The sequence below is a fragment of the Rhea pennata genome, chromosome 8 (genome assembly GCF_028389875.1).
Source record: "Rhea pennata isolate bPtePen1 chromosome 8, bPtePen1.pri, whole genome shotgun sequence".
Lineage (NCBI taxonomy): Eukaryota > Metazoa > Chordata > Aves > Rheiformes > Rheidae > Rhea > Rhea pennata.
This window is the reverse complement of record NC_084670.1, coordinates 16,551,415-16,565,776: the sequence shown is the minus strand read 5'-3', so window position 1 is coordinate 16,565,776 and position 14,362 is coordinate 16,551,415. Positions and strand designations below refer to the sequence as shown.

Here is a 14,362-nt window from a genome sequence, read left to right as displayed (position 1 = left end):
CGCACAATTTCCTTTCTGCAGAAAGTATATGTCTTGGCAGAGCTGAGAGCTCTGCCATATTGTTTCACTTAAAATGTTTTTTAAACAGTAATTTTTTTTTATTTTTAAGATATTAATTTGAATATGACTTTTTTTTCAGAATAGCCTCCATTCAGCTGGTGATCTGTTTTGACACTTATTTTTCTTCTAACAGGAAAGCAGTATGTGTGCATGTGTATGTAGATATTCATGTGCATCAACGCTCGCCAGACTGAGGGGTAATATAGAATCGTAGATGCAATTGTTTACTTATGTTCTTGCTGAGTTAACTCTAAAATGAAAAAAAGGATTCTTATTTAAGTGTCTTTAAGCAATAAACTCACGCTAGCTCAGGCTGTACTTGAGTGGTGTGACATTATGCATCTCTTGGGAGAGGCACCATTTGAAACTAGTTGCAACTGAGAATGGTTTAAAAAGAGAAGTATCAGCTGTGTTCACAGTGGATTACTGCAGTCTAATTGCTTTGCGAGCTAGTCACAGATCAGCAAAGCAGATGCTGGATTGAAATCCGTATGTTATGGTGTTTTTCTGACATTTAGTATTGCTTTGTGGGTCTCATGTTGAAAGGACTGTACTGTAGTAAAATATGTTTCTAGAAATTTTGTTTTCCTAAGTCTTTTTCCCTGTATGGTTAAGAGTGGCACTAGGTAAAACTTTTAATTCTTCTCTTCTGACAATTCTATAATTCTCTTTATACCCAAGAAATGATGCTGCAGTAAATTTTTTCGTGGAAACAGAACATTCATATTCATGTGCTGCTACTGGTGGCAGCTTCATTCCTGATAATTACTAGTCCTATGTTGCTCCATAGGAGTGAAAAATGGATGGTAAACTCATGTGAAAGAGTCAGGACATAATTCTATTGACTTTTTTTTTTTTTTTTTTAAGTATAGTCTTCATAATCTGAAATTAGAGCCAACAGAATAAATTTCCCCTTAATACTCCAGTGCCTCAGTTCCAATATGCTTAAAATTATTGTAGCCCTCTTACTCCCTCTTTGTTTGATAAACCTTCAGAGTTTGGGATTCTGGATGTTATTTTGGGAACTGGACAAGGAGGAGAAGGCAAATAATTAGTGAAAAAGTCAGGTATTTCTTTAACACAACTTGTTTATTTGCTGACAACACAGGAAGTCTTGTTCCCATGACCATGGGAAGGATCAGATAAACCAGGAGTTGTCTCTGCGGGTACCAGATCTATGCTGTTCATACATCACTTTTCCCTGAACTGCTACTTTGCTACTTTTCACAGTCTGCGTAGGAGCTTCTCTTCATTTCCTTGATGCTGCTTTTTGCTTTTCCTCTTTACAAACGCTTGCTTTCCCCAAACACTATTAGGTGGGGTTTTTTTGAGACAAGGATCCTCATCCCAAATTACAAATATTTCTGAGCAGCCTTAGTGTTTGGTAATGACATTTACTTAGCTATCTCAGCAGCTATCCTAATGAAGGAAAGCAGTTATGTGCCAGATTCAGTGACACTTAACCCAGCCTATAGCAGTATTTCATGAGTGTCAAGAGATTGAAAAAAATGTTTGTAAAGCTTTTTCAGATGGAGAATGAAGCAGAAATGCAAAATATTGCACATACTCTCTGAGGATGGGGTATGCGTAGGAGAGGAAAGGGTGGGAAAAAGAACAACTGTTTTATGGCACAAGTTGCTATAGCTACTAGGATCAAATTTTTCACGAAATATATCTGTATCATTGAAATCCTTCAATACATTTGAATTTAATGGCATTGTGCTGCTCCCTACCTCATGGTAGTCCCTTGAACTAGAAATAGTCTAGAAGATTTCAGAAGTGAGCCTGAATAGCTGCAGGTATTGTAGTCAGCTGATGTTTTATTTTCCTCCAAAGGACTTTGGGATAAATCCAATAAAAGGCTTTGATGACTGCAAGCAAGATGGTACCTCAGCTGATCTGATGCCTGCTTCCCAGAATGGAAAACAAAAGTCAGGTGCCCATGGTGCCCCTATACATGTATGAGGATAGCTGGATGAGGTGGATATCTGCTACATTTGTTCATAGATTTACCTGAAGTGTCACTGACTAGAAACTAGCAGTAATGCTGCAGAGACAGAAATTTGAGAAAGTAGCCACATGAGAGGGATGAGCAACTCAGCCACCAAAATTGGGAGGTCCCATTCTTCTCCCTACCTTTCTTTTCACTCTTTGTTCCCCCTGGATTATCTTGTACTGGCTCTAGCATATATTGGACCCTCTCTGAGCCAATTCACTTGCTAAGCTGTTGGAAAACTAGCTCCCATCCCCCCAAAATAGAATTTTTCTGTAGAATTAGTGAGCTGAACTGATTCAGCTTAGGATCCAGGATTACAGGTTGTAGTTCCTTTCCTGCAGAATTGCTCTCTCTCTTGTGTTTTGTCGTCTTGGATCCCTGATGCTTAGTTTGCTTTCTGTACTGTGGCCCTGCTTCTGCACAAGGCTTGGGAGGATGCTCGGATCAGGCAGCAATACCATCTCATCCTGTGGATATTTTTGTGAATGTGAGTGTGTTCTAAGTTGGTCACACCCCTGGATAGGGAGGCTGGCACCTTTTAAATCTACTTTTTATAATCTAACAGAGATTAGCTGAACTCTTGCAGTCCATGTGCAGGTGCAGAAGGAACTTTCAGACAAAATTTGAATGACCTTCAGATACTTGGCCAGGAGACTGTCACATAGTGGGGCAGGGGGGGAGAGGAGGGAGTGGATCACACTGATGGATGTAAGTGGGTAAAAGCCACCTAAATCCTGCTGTGAGTGCAGCCTTGGAGATGGCTGTGAGCATCAGCCTTCAGTGGGCTCTGCACAGGCAGATGCATCTGCTAAAGCTTGTTGCATGACTGGAGCTTTTAATATGCAAGATGGCACGAAGAACAGAACTTTATACGCTTACCGGTGCATAGCACAACACATGGGCTGGCTTATGAGGTTATTTCTATGCATCTTCATAAAAAAAGACATAAAAGCCCTTTGAGTTTAGCTTTGTTGAGATGTACAGTTCTTACATTAAGAGACAATAGAGGAGTTGCAGACTGCCACTAGCCTATTACATAACAGGATCAGACATTTTAATGAGCTTCTGCTAGTCAATGGTTCATCAGCTCTGCTGATTCATAATGAAGCAGGACACTGCTATAGAAACCACCTCAGCAAACAGCATTTTTGAATGTACTTAAGAAGATGAGTTTGAATTGAAATGCAAACAAACTGTGGTTCAGTCCCTCTCTTTGTGTATGGTAGGACCATCTTTGCCCCCTTGTCCATGTTACATTTTAATCCAGTTTGGATTTAAGTTTGTAGAGGTACTTTTGCATTCCACTTCCCAAAGCAACCACAGTTTTCCCGGCTATATTTTTCCCATTATAATTCTTAATTCCACTTTTTAGCACAGGATTGCAAAGAAGAAAAGAAAACACATTTTCTGAACTTCTCTAATAATTTATTTTATAAACTATGTTTATAAAAGAAATAGGACTAAAATGAATTTTAAGGATAATGGTCTGTATCACAGAGGAAAAGCTATGAGATAAAAAAGGCTTTTTTTAAACTGCTGTATTATGAAGTGAAAAAAGTGAGTCTTCAAATAATTCCATTTATTTGTGTTTGTTCATGCAATCACAAATAAATAAATTGCAAGTATAAAAAGAATAGCTGTTTGAAGAGTTGTACTCTTAAAACTTCAGTTACTGTCAAAAACCTGGCATCCATTATGGGATGCATGATAAAGTTACTCTAGAGAGCACAATAAATATTTGATGTTGCCCTCTACTGTATCCTGTGAAAACCACAGATTCCAACAGGAAAAGTTTTTCCCGTTCTTCTACTCTTTCTCCTCAGCAAACTCCTATGTATATCTTATCTTGGTATGAAGGAGTTTTTTAAAAAAAGTATTTTAATTGTTCTCACTGTGGACAGAATTAGTGCACCATACATGAATTAAGTGTGCTGGGCTACAATTTCTCATAGTGTAGACTTTGCTCTGACTCTCTTGCCTGAAAGCATCCCTCAAAGACTTCTTTTCTGGATGACCCTTTAAAAATAAAAAAAATAGCCTGTGATGCACAGCAAAGTGCTTGGGGAGTTCTCTTTTGAATAACATCAGTTTCAGGAACAGCTGCTAAGATCAAATGGAAAAGGAGAATTCAGCACCACCCACCCCATGTATTATCTTTTAAAGCTATAGGAGCTTAATCCTTCCCATGAATAAAGTCTGTTGTTCCACTTGCCATTGCCACTAATATACATACATTCTGGGCAAGTCTGCTTCATCATAAGCGGATGATCAAAGCTACTCTGCAGTATAAAAGTTCAAAGTCATAAAATATTTCTTTTGCATTGTTAAGAGTTATTTCCTATGGCCTAAATAACTCCAAAAATATGTGTTATTAAAAACTGCAAAGGTACTAAAAAGCCATAACAATAATCAGTATTTTTGCGAGCCTCAGGAATGTGCTACCCACACAGCAAGAACCAGCCAGATAACTAGCCCTATATAAATCTTTTTTCATCTCCCTGCAGGAAGTAGCCTTACTTTCAATCCTGATGACAAGGATATTTCATGCATAGTAGTTAAATTTTGGTGAAAATTTTATAAGGCTAATTTTGGCCTTTCTCAGTGTTTTTCCTTTCTCAAGATCATCTTTGAAAACTAAAAAATGCTGAATGAAAAAGAAGCCAGAGGGAGAACAAAGAGTGTAGCAGAGATGTGATGAGGTTTAATGCAGCTATGTTTGCGGCAGGAAAACGCGTTTGCTTTTGGGATTCCACCCCCTGTGCCATGTCACAGAGCATCGTTCTGTCCACTTCATGCACCTTCTCAATGAAAAGCGCATGCACAGCCAATATGCTCCATTTCCAATTCCAGTTCTTGCACTAAAAGCAGAAAAATAGTATTTGTGAAATTGAGTGAGACTGAATTTATAAAAATGTATAAAACTATATAATCAATTAAAAGGAGTCATTTATGTCCCAATTTGTGCTATTTGTCTTTGATGGTAGCTTTCCAGCCCTAACAGCCATTGTGTCCACTGTATATCAAGCTGCCTTTTTTGGGTCAATAATCAATCTGTATTTCTTGATCTAGGCTACAGTACCTTTGCTTTTCCACAAATTGATTTTTAAAAAAGTAATTCTCAGTCTCTTCACTTTGCTTTTTTTTAGAACTTTGCAGTTATTTGCACTGAGTTCTCTGATATAACAGCTAAATGTAAAGAGAATATTGAACTAATAAAGGTAAGTTTACAGAGAATGGAGCTATTCTTTGAAGACTCTGGAGTCACTAGAAATTAAAATGTTTGCTGTATTAAAATATTATTTTATTCAATTTAACCTGTTAACCTGATCACCTTATCTTTAAAACCAAAACCAGAATTAAGGTCATAAAAATAGAATTGAGGTCATAAGTTGGAAAGTTGTTGTTAATTAACCTGGAAAGAAATCAAGGTGAAAATTTCAAATAACGAAGGGCAGAAGAGAAACTGATTACGTCTCTCTGTACAAAAATACGAGAACAAAGCGACACGAGGTGAAATGAGGCAAGAGCAAACTTATACCAACACACAAAACGTGGAGTTAAATATTACAGGTATGCATACACACGACTTGCAGAATTTAATGTGCGTGGTTGGGAAAATGGTAGGAATCTGGAAAAATCGGTGACGATGTCAGCGGGTCAGTAAAGGCCGTAGTCTTGCAAGCGCAGCTAACGACGGCACCCGTGCCTTAGGCGGCACGGCTCTTCAGTGGACTTTACCGAGCTCGGCGGGGGTGATTTTATTAAGGGTTCCCAAGGAGCGGTGAGGCGTGCCGGACGCGGTGCCCGCTGCTCCCCGGGCAGGGAGCCGGCCCGGCGTGGCGGTGGGGCTGGCCGCCCTCGCGCGCCGGGAGGCCAGGCGCCTGTGGCACCTGCCCCACCGAGCGCCTTCGGCGGCGCCCGGACCGGCCTCGCTCCCGGCGGGCGCCAGGGATTCCTGGTGGAAGCGAGTGGCTGGAGCTGGGGGTGCCGCTGCTTCAGCCAGCACGAAACAACGGACAACGCCAACTACCAGGGTTCGTAACGTCTTCCGGAGTCATTACAGAAACGTGAGCTTGGACTAGCGGACTAACGGCGTGGTCTAGAGAAGCGCTTCCCAGCTGCTCGAATAGCCTGGATAGTATGAATAGCGCTGAATACTTTGGGGGAAAGAAGAGCAGCACCATACTGTTACGGTCAAAGACGGGGGTTAGTTTTTATGACGGATCCTCCATTAGGGGTGACTACTCAGTCCTCTGTCCCCCGCTGAAGCAAGGTTAGCGCGGGCCCCAGGCGGGCAGCGAGCCAAGGCCGGCGCCGGCCGGCTGCTCCCGGCCCGCCAACGGCCCTTCCCCTCCCTCGCGCGCCCGCCGCGCCCTGCCAACAGGTGCCGAGGGCGGCGCAGGCTGCGCGGGGCACGCCGCGCCCTCCCGCCGGGCCTCTGCTCCGCTCCGCTCCGCGGCCGCTCGCGCTGGGTCCCCTCCCTCCGCCCCCGCCATGTCGGCCCCGCGGTGGGAGGGGGAGCGGGCGGGTGGCGCGCGCAGCAGGAGCAGGTGTCCGCGCGGCCCCGGCCCGCCGGGGCGGTGCAGCGCTTGTTGAAGGTCTCCTAGCAACTGCTCGGCCAATGGGAGCGGCGCTGAGCCGGGGGGGGCGGGGGGGGTTAACCCTGCGGGGCCCGGCGGGGGCTCGGAGCGGCGGCGGCGGCGGCGTTGGTGTCGGCAGCGCCGGGGTGCGGAGCGGAGCTCGCTCGGGAGCCGGCTCCGTCCCCGCCCCGCTCCTCCCTTCCTCTCCTGGCCGCAGCAGGTGGTGCTACGCGGGGTGAGTGCGCGGGGCGGCTGCTGCTCCTCAGCGGCGAGGCTCCTGCGGAGGGCCCGCGGGGGAGGGGGGGTGCCCTCTCCTGTGAGCGCGGCGGCGGCGGCGGCGGCGGCGGGCGCCCTGCGGCCGTTGGTGCGGCGGCGCGCGGCGGGCGCCGCATCGCGGAGGCGGAGGCGGCGGCGCGTGCGGCGGGGAGGGAGCGCAGCGTGGGGCCGCCGCGGCCTGGGCGCGCCGCCGCGCTCTCGGGGGCCTCTGCGGCCGCGGGGCGCTGCGATGTGGCGGACCGTGGCATGCGCCCCTTCTCGTCAGGCTACAGCTAATCCGCAGGGACGGGGGAGGGCTGGATTAGCTAGTCCGCCTGCAGTTTGCGCCGGGCCGTTTAGCTCCCCCCCCGCCGCTGTCAGGCCCAGCATTGTGTTGGTCTCAGGAAGGCTACAACCAGCGTACACTCGAGGAGGTGAGAGCTGAAAAGCTTTCTACTGAGTCGGTGAATTTCTGACAGTTTTGGGGTTTAGCTGGTAGTTCTGTGTGATGTAATAAAAGAAGATCCATAAAAGAGATTCTGGCTGCATTACCTTGGCCTTATTTTGGTTTAAAAATAAGATCTGCTCCCTCCCCCTTATTTGCAGCAAAACCCAGTTCAATTTGAAGATCAAATAGTAATGTAAGATCATTTTATAGTATTACTGCATTACTTATTTATGTAGAGCGCTTTACTGCTCTTACAAAATAGTAGTTATGTGAGGCTCCATATGCTATGACAGTATGATAGGAATTTCTGGGGAATGACTTAGAATAGGAGGCATGTGAAGTAAAATCTAACATATGAAGTAAATTTTAATAGCAAACTTAGAAAAAAGATATAGAAAAGTAAGTTGATGTCATTGACAAATTCAGATGATAAGTAGTTGGAGAAAAAAGCATGATTTTCTGCTTTGGGGAAAAAAAACGCATAGTATTAAGTTGGCTGTCATGTGGACTACAGAGATCATAGGAGAGGATAATGCCAGGCCAGTTGGATTAATACTGTGTCTTAAAGGTGGCCAGTAGCAGATGCTAAGGGAAGGAATGTAAAACTATAGGCTGGTTGTACTGTGATGATTTTATCGATGTATCCTCCCAGTTTACTGCAGTCTGCAACTAAGGGATTTTTGAGCATAAGTTCTCTCTCTCTCTCTCTCTCTCTCTCTCTCTCTTCCCCCCCCCTCCAAACTTAATAGCAGTTGATGAATATTTTTCCATGAATTTATTTCTTTGTTTTTGGAGCCAACTTATATTTTTAGCATCCACAACATCTCTTGGGAATGTGAGTCCACAATTTATGCTTTCTGTAGGGAAAAAGAACGCTCTTACTTATTTTCCAAATTTTACCTTGATTCAGCATAGTTGTGTTAAGAGAAGCAATAAATACTTATGCTCTGTAAATGTTTTTCATACTTTTGCTGTTTCTGTAGTTGCTTCTTCTCCTAACTGAAAAGTCACAGTTTATTAACTTCTTAAATGGAGGGACTAGCTGTCCACCTTTGCACTATTTTCATAGGGGGAAATGTGTGACTACATGTGATATTTATGCTGGAAAAGCTTTATGTTTATACGGTGACATAATGGTATTTTCTGTCCTCTGCTCCATTATTCTGTTGACCGTGTGAGCTGTTACTTTTAAGAGGAGTAGCCATAGTGATCCTGAGATCTCATCCTGTGTGATATTACCTAATGTAGAGCCTGTTATTTTAAGTATGTGGTTGACTTTAGTCTTTTTATTATGAGTTGGTTTGCATTTATGAACATTGAATTTCAGTTGCCAATTTTTGTCGTCCGTTTGTATAGTATGAGAACAACCTTCTGCAGTTCTTCTCATTCAGCCTTAGTTTTTATTTTTCTGAGTAACTCTGTATTATGTTAGCTTTCTCACTTCCCTGCTCATCACCTTTCTAAGTTTACTGAAAACAGAGGTACCAGCACACAGTCCATTTGGGACTCTGATTTTCCTTTCTTTGGGACTCTCTTATTTCCACTTTCCTGCCCTCTCTTAATTTATTCCTACTGTTTCCCCTTCCCCATTTATATTTAGTGATTAATAAATCCCCTGACATTTCAGTTTAAGAGCTTTTGTGTAGAAATATTGTGAAAAGCTTTTTGGATATCCAGTTTTGCTGTCTTGCCCACATATAGTTGGCTCATTCCTTCTCTTGGAGCACTGTGGTGAACTTGTCAGTATTCCTTTCTTCTACAGAAGTTATATTGGCATTTCATCTGTCAGACTAATTTATTGGCATTTACCAGATCTGTCCTGTGACACTGTTCTACTATTTTGCTCAATACAAACCTCACATTTACAGGACATCCATTCCTTGAATCCCTGGCATACTTATTATTATTATTTTTTTTTTAAAAAGGTTAAGTTTAAAAATAAGTTATGTTTCTCCTATATGTTGACCAATTTAACTTATAACTTATGACAATTTAACTTACAACTTACGTGCTACTGTTAATAATTTGTGAGTTTCTTCATCCCTGAGAACCGAATGCTTTCTAGTTCTGTCTTTGCCCAATGAATATTAGGATCTAGATTTTTTTTTTTATAGCTTTTCTGTCTCTGCAAGTGGAAAACATTTAAAAAGTTTGCCTAAAGTTGAATTCAGGAAAAAGAGAAAAAAACTACAGAAGATAAATGTAGAGTTTCTGGGGTTTGCTGCTTGAGTATCGGTGATATGAGGAAGTTTGGTAGGAGAAGGATGTTGTGTTCCAGCTACATGCAGTAAATGTTTTTGAATGCAGGAATAAACTACCAAAGATCAGGAGAAATAGTGCCATTCTTTGCTAAGAAGAAGATGTTAATATGGAGATCTACAGTGTGAATTCAAGGTTGGCTAAGAATTTGGAAGCTGAATGAAACATGTCCATGCATCTCTATTCTTCCAGTGACTGCATTAATTAATGTCCTGTTAAGGACATTATCAGTCTTCTGTGTATATCAAAAATAGAGCTGACTTTTGAGGTAGTAGATCAGATTGTGTAAAATGAGATAGCTCGTGGAGGTGATTATGAGAGATAGTTTGACTTCTTCTGTGTTTAAGCCAGTATGATACTGTTCCTTGAAACCTGTGTGCTTGGGGCAAGGACTATGACAGACTATCATTGAACATTAGATTTTATCAGATGTAAGGGTATATTTTTGTATGGTTATACATGTTTAGCATATCAAATAAACATCTATTTTCTTAAAACTCTTTACACTTTGTAAGTAAAACGGAATTAAGAAATGTAGATGGGGTTTTCTGAAGAGTGTGGTCATAGTGAACTGAAGACTTAGCAGTACCTGTAGGCTGAACAGTTTGATTTGCCTTTTCAGATTATTATTGACAATATTGAGAAGTTTAGTTTGAAGTTTCATACCACTTAAAGAAAAATTCCCCTTGAATGTGGATAACTGAAGGGAAAAATTAATTTACCCTCCCTCCCCCCATTTTACAGTTAATAGAATAAAATGCCACCATCTTGCACTGGGGGAAAAGGTGTGGACTGTTTTGATTACAAGGCCTATTATTAAAACTATAGTATTAAAGTATTGTTACTAAAACTGTAATAGATTTTAGAAGGAGTTATTTTAAATACACAGTTTTCTCTAAATATAAGCTAGGTTTTAATGATAATTTTATATTGTGTTATTAAAACAGCTCTATATAGAGAATAATTACCAAAATTTCAGGGAGGAAATGCATGGATTTTCATGATGTTTGCATGAATAAAGCTGCTATGTTTTTTATGTTATCATCAAGGATATATTATTAAACCTACAACATGATGACTAGAACGTGTCTTAAATTTACATAGACTGTTGTGTCTTTGTTTTATCCGGATAAAAGCCATCTGCATGGCAACTGGGGATTACTTTGGGGGAAAAAAAAAAAGGCAAAAGCTTTAAGCAGGTTATTAATAATCTTAACAAAAGGATTCAGTTGCCCTTTAAGTAAATGTTAACTATGTTTTTTTTTATTTTCTTTTTCAATATTACAATTTGAAACTTAACTGAATATTGCACCTTGTAGTACTTAAAACATACAAAGAAAGGATATTTTTGATTGTCAGTGTCTGACTGATGTTGACTTTCTCTTTTTTCTTCCCACATTTTTCCTAAGACATTTGACATCAGGAAAAAATAAACTCTCCAAAATTCTCTTTTCCTACCCTTTCTACCTTGGAAAAAAGTTTTCTGAGTTACCCTATACTTCACTTCACTTCGGTGTCACACCCTGTGCAGGGCAGAAATGACCAGATGGCGTAATACAATCACAGTACAATGCTATGAAGAGGTATTATCTTCTGATGCAAGTTTTGTCTGAACTATTTTTATAAACTCCAGTTACAGCTCCTCATCCTCAAGTTTAAACTTCATATTTAGAATCTCTAATATGCTGTTATTTGTAAAGCTTGTAATCCTGCTGCTGCTCCTGGTTTTTGAATTGTGACAGTCTGAGCTCTAGACTTATTTAATCAGATTTCCATTGTAAATCCTGGCATTCTTATTATCGGTTCCTCTCCACCCCCAGAAACACAGAAGCAAAGTTATTTTAGAAACAGATCCTTTCGACTGTCTGGATTTGTGAAATTTTGAAACTTACTATGAGTTTGTTCTTGAAAAGAAAGACATATTTGTCAATTAATCACGTACGAGTTTGTGCGACTATTCCCATAAGTCCTCATAAGAAAGATAATTTCTCAGGTGCCTAAGAATCGAGTTCTGACATGTTATTTCCATAATGGCTTTTTAAGTTCTTGGGTTTTTGTGCTTCATTAGAATGAGCACTTGAATTCCTTGATTTGATCATCAGTCAAACCCTCTGTGATTTTAGCATAGGTAGTTTATTAGGATATTTCTTTTTTAGATTTTTATTTTTAGATTTTTAGTTGCAGTGGTGTAGCTCTGACATCAGGTTCATGCGTGTGATATTGGGCCCTAGAGGCTTGGGCTTTTTTTGTTGTTTGTTTGTTTGTTTTTTGACAGTCCACCTAGGTCTTGTTCACCCCAGGAGTCTTGATTGAAACAGGAAGTGACACTGCCAATTGGCAGAATTACATCTGGCAAGCACTGGGTCGCTACAGCTTTTTGGACAAGCCATCAAACCTGTTGGTGAAATAACTGCAGCAAATCCCTGTATACAGAGAGTGGACCCAGAAAGAAAATTATTGAGTAGTTACAGCAACTTTGGCTGTTCAGTGGCTTTTTTCCGTCTCCCCTCCCATCCCTGGTCTGCCAGATTTTTGTTATCAGATGCTGGGAAACAGCAAACTTTGATTAAGCTTTTTACTGCCAATTTTCCCAGAGTTTAAAAAAAATTTTATGGCACGTGTTTGTATACGTATGTGTACACACGTGCACACACACACAAACTCACACGTTAAAACCTTTCTGTGTTAGCTAGGATAGCTTAGTGGGATCTCTAAAGCACTTTAAAATGTTACATCATATCTTACTATTATTCTATAATAAGAAGAAATATTGCTTTAGTGGTCTGTGTTTTCCATCTCTTTTTTAGTATGTTCCTTCATATGTTATGGTGATCAAAAAGAAGAGTTTTGTAGCATACTAAAGCTGAAGAGTCCCTTCTAAATAGAGTGTCTAAATTAATTTTGCATCCCCGCTGCCTTGATCCGTAATACTTATCTTTAAGTCTCACATACTTCACTCAGGCTATTTTGAGCTGTGTTGTTCCAGAGGAACTGCATAGATCGTGAAGATTTATCTGATGGATCTTAATCAGTGGACAGCTTTAAAGGTCATGGCTAAAGTCCTGAACTGGCATAAGAATCCACATGAAACTAATGGGATGATTTTAGCATGGAATTGACAGACCTCTGGCATTCCATTTTGCAGCTAACATGGGCAATGTCTTGTTCCACATATCTGAGTTTAATTCTAAATACAATACATAAGGATGATTCAAGTACAAAATGCTGACCAATCTCTGAAATGATTACTGCTTCAAAGCTAATGGACTCTCCTGATGCCATGTAACAATTTAAGATACTTCTGGCCAGTGGTTAAGTTTCTGAGTTTAGCACTCACCAAATGTTGAAACAACTGGCAGTGTTTTTAATCTAGTATCTTAAGCAGCATGCAGTGTACTGCTGGTGGCCTTCTCAAGACAAAAGGATCTCAACCCTTCGAGGCTAATTGATGTGAGAAGAATATAGTTGCATTCTCTGGGCTTTACTGTACTGCCCATCTATTCTTGCCTCCTTGGACAGCCTTATGAACCTGAGGATCTTCATTAATTTTCTTTATACTCTCTTGTTAGTGTACCTGAAAACAATGTGTAACTGGAGAGTAGTCTTGACAAAAATATTAGCACTCAAAAACATAGTATGAAAGTTACAGAACTAAAACTTAAGAGAATCAGTGCATTCCCTATACCTGGGCTAGTCCTACTTCTGCTTCCAATCCAACATTGTGTAGCTTGATTATATGCAGTGTCATAATAGTATTGTCAGTGTAAAAAGACATATGGCTTGGTAAACTGGTGCTTTGAGGGAATTGGGGTGATAAGATCTCACAATGGGTATATGATCTCTTAAAGAATAAAAGTCAGCTTATTTGGGAGTAATTGGATATCTGAAACGTGAGTAGTATTTTGTGGAATTTCTAGCAGACCTTAATGGAATTTGTGTGTCTTGAGTTTCTTAAGAACCTTTTGAAATACTAATTAGAATGCAGGATTGCGGTGGCAGTAATGAGAATATATTTGCAGTTTAATTTGCACTTTTTTCCCTTTTGTTTGTAGGACTATATCTGATGGATCCAACAGAAGCCAAGCTAACATGTAAATAGTGTATTCTCTTCATCCTTGGTTTCAATTATTTTTAAAAGTTTCAGTAGCTTTTAAAAAGTTGTTTTGGATGGGGGAATGAAAGGAACAATGACCTTATGGATTCCTGCCATGATATCAGTAATTGTCCTTAGAGTCTCAGCCTTCACTTAGTTCATTTCTGGCCATCTGATTTTGCATTATAAAAAATAATAAATAAATTTAAAAAAAAAGTGAACAATAAGCAGAAAGAAAGCCAAAACCCCCTTATTACTTATTCAGAGGGCATTTATTGGAACATGTTGGTGGGAACATACTTGTACTCTAAAAACCTACAGAGCACATCTGAAACTGGCTTAAGAATTTGATCCAAACTGTTAGCTGAAAAAAGGGAGTCATCTTTCCTGTCGGGTGAAAAGTTTATCTGTTTCCCTGAAGCTTCATTGTTCATGTGATGGCTGAAGGGCTACGCTGTCCAGATTTTACAAATCCAGGCTGGATTTTAAGTTCACAGCAGTGTGGCAACTCTAATACCATTATGTTTCATTTTACTGGGAGGTGGAGGTGGGTGAGGGGACAGTTGGTTTATTCTCTCTAATGAGTGAGTTTTCTTTGGTTTCTAGAGGGCCAGTGCTGTACTGAGTGACTGTGCCAATGGGGTAAGGTTTCTCCTATTTACTTCTTTGAA

At 40.8% G+C, this 14,362-nt stretch overlaps 1 long non-coding RNA gene across 1 annotated transcript; it reads left to right on the top strand.

The window, feature by feature from the left end:
• Nucleotides 1-6,793: 6,793 nt before the first annotated feature.
• Nucleotides 6,794-14,334, top strand: LOC134143439 (uncharacterized). Its single transcript, XR_009959114.1, has 3 exons — nucleotides 6,794-6,871; nucleotides 13,651-13,689; nucleotides 14,298-14,334. It is a non-coding gene; the product is annotated as an uncharacterized LOC134143439 (long non-coding RNA).
• Nucleotides 14,335-14,362: the final 28 nt, after the last annotated feature.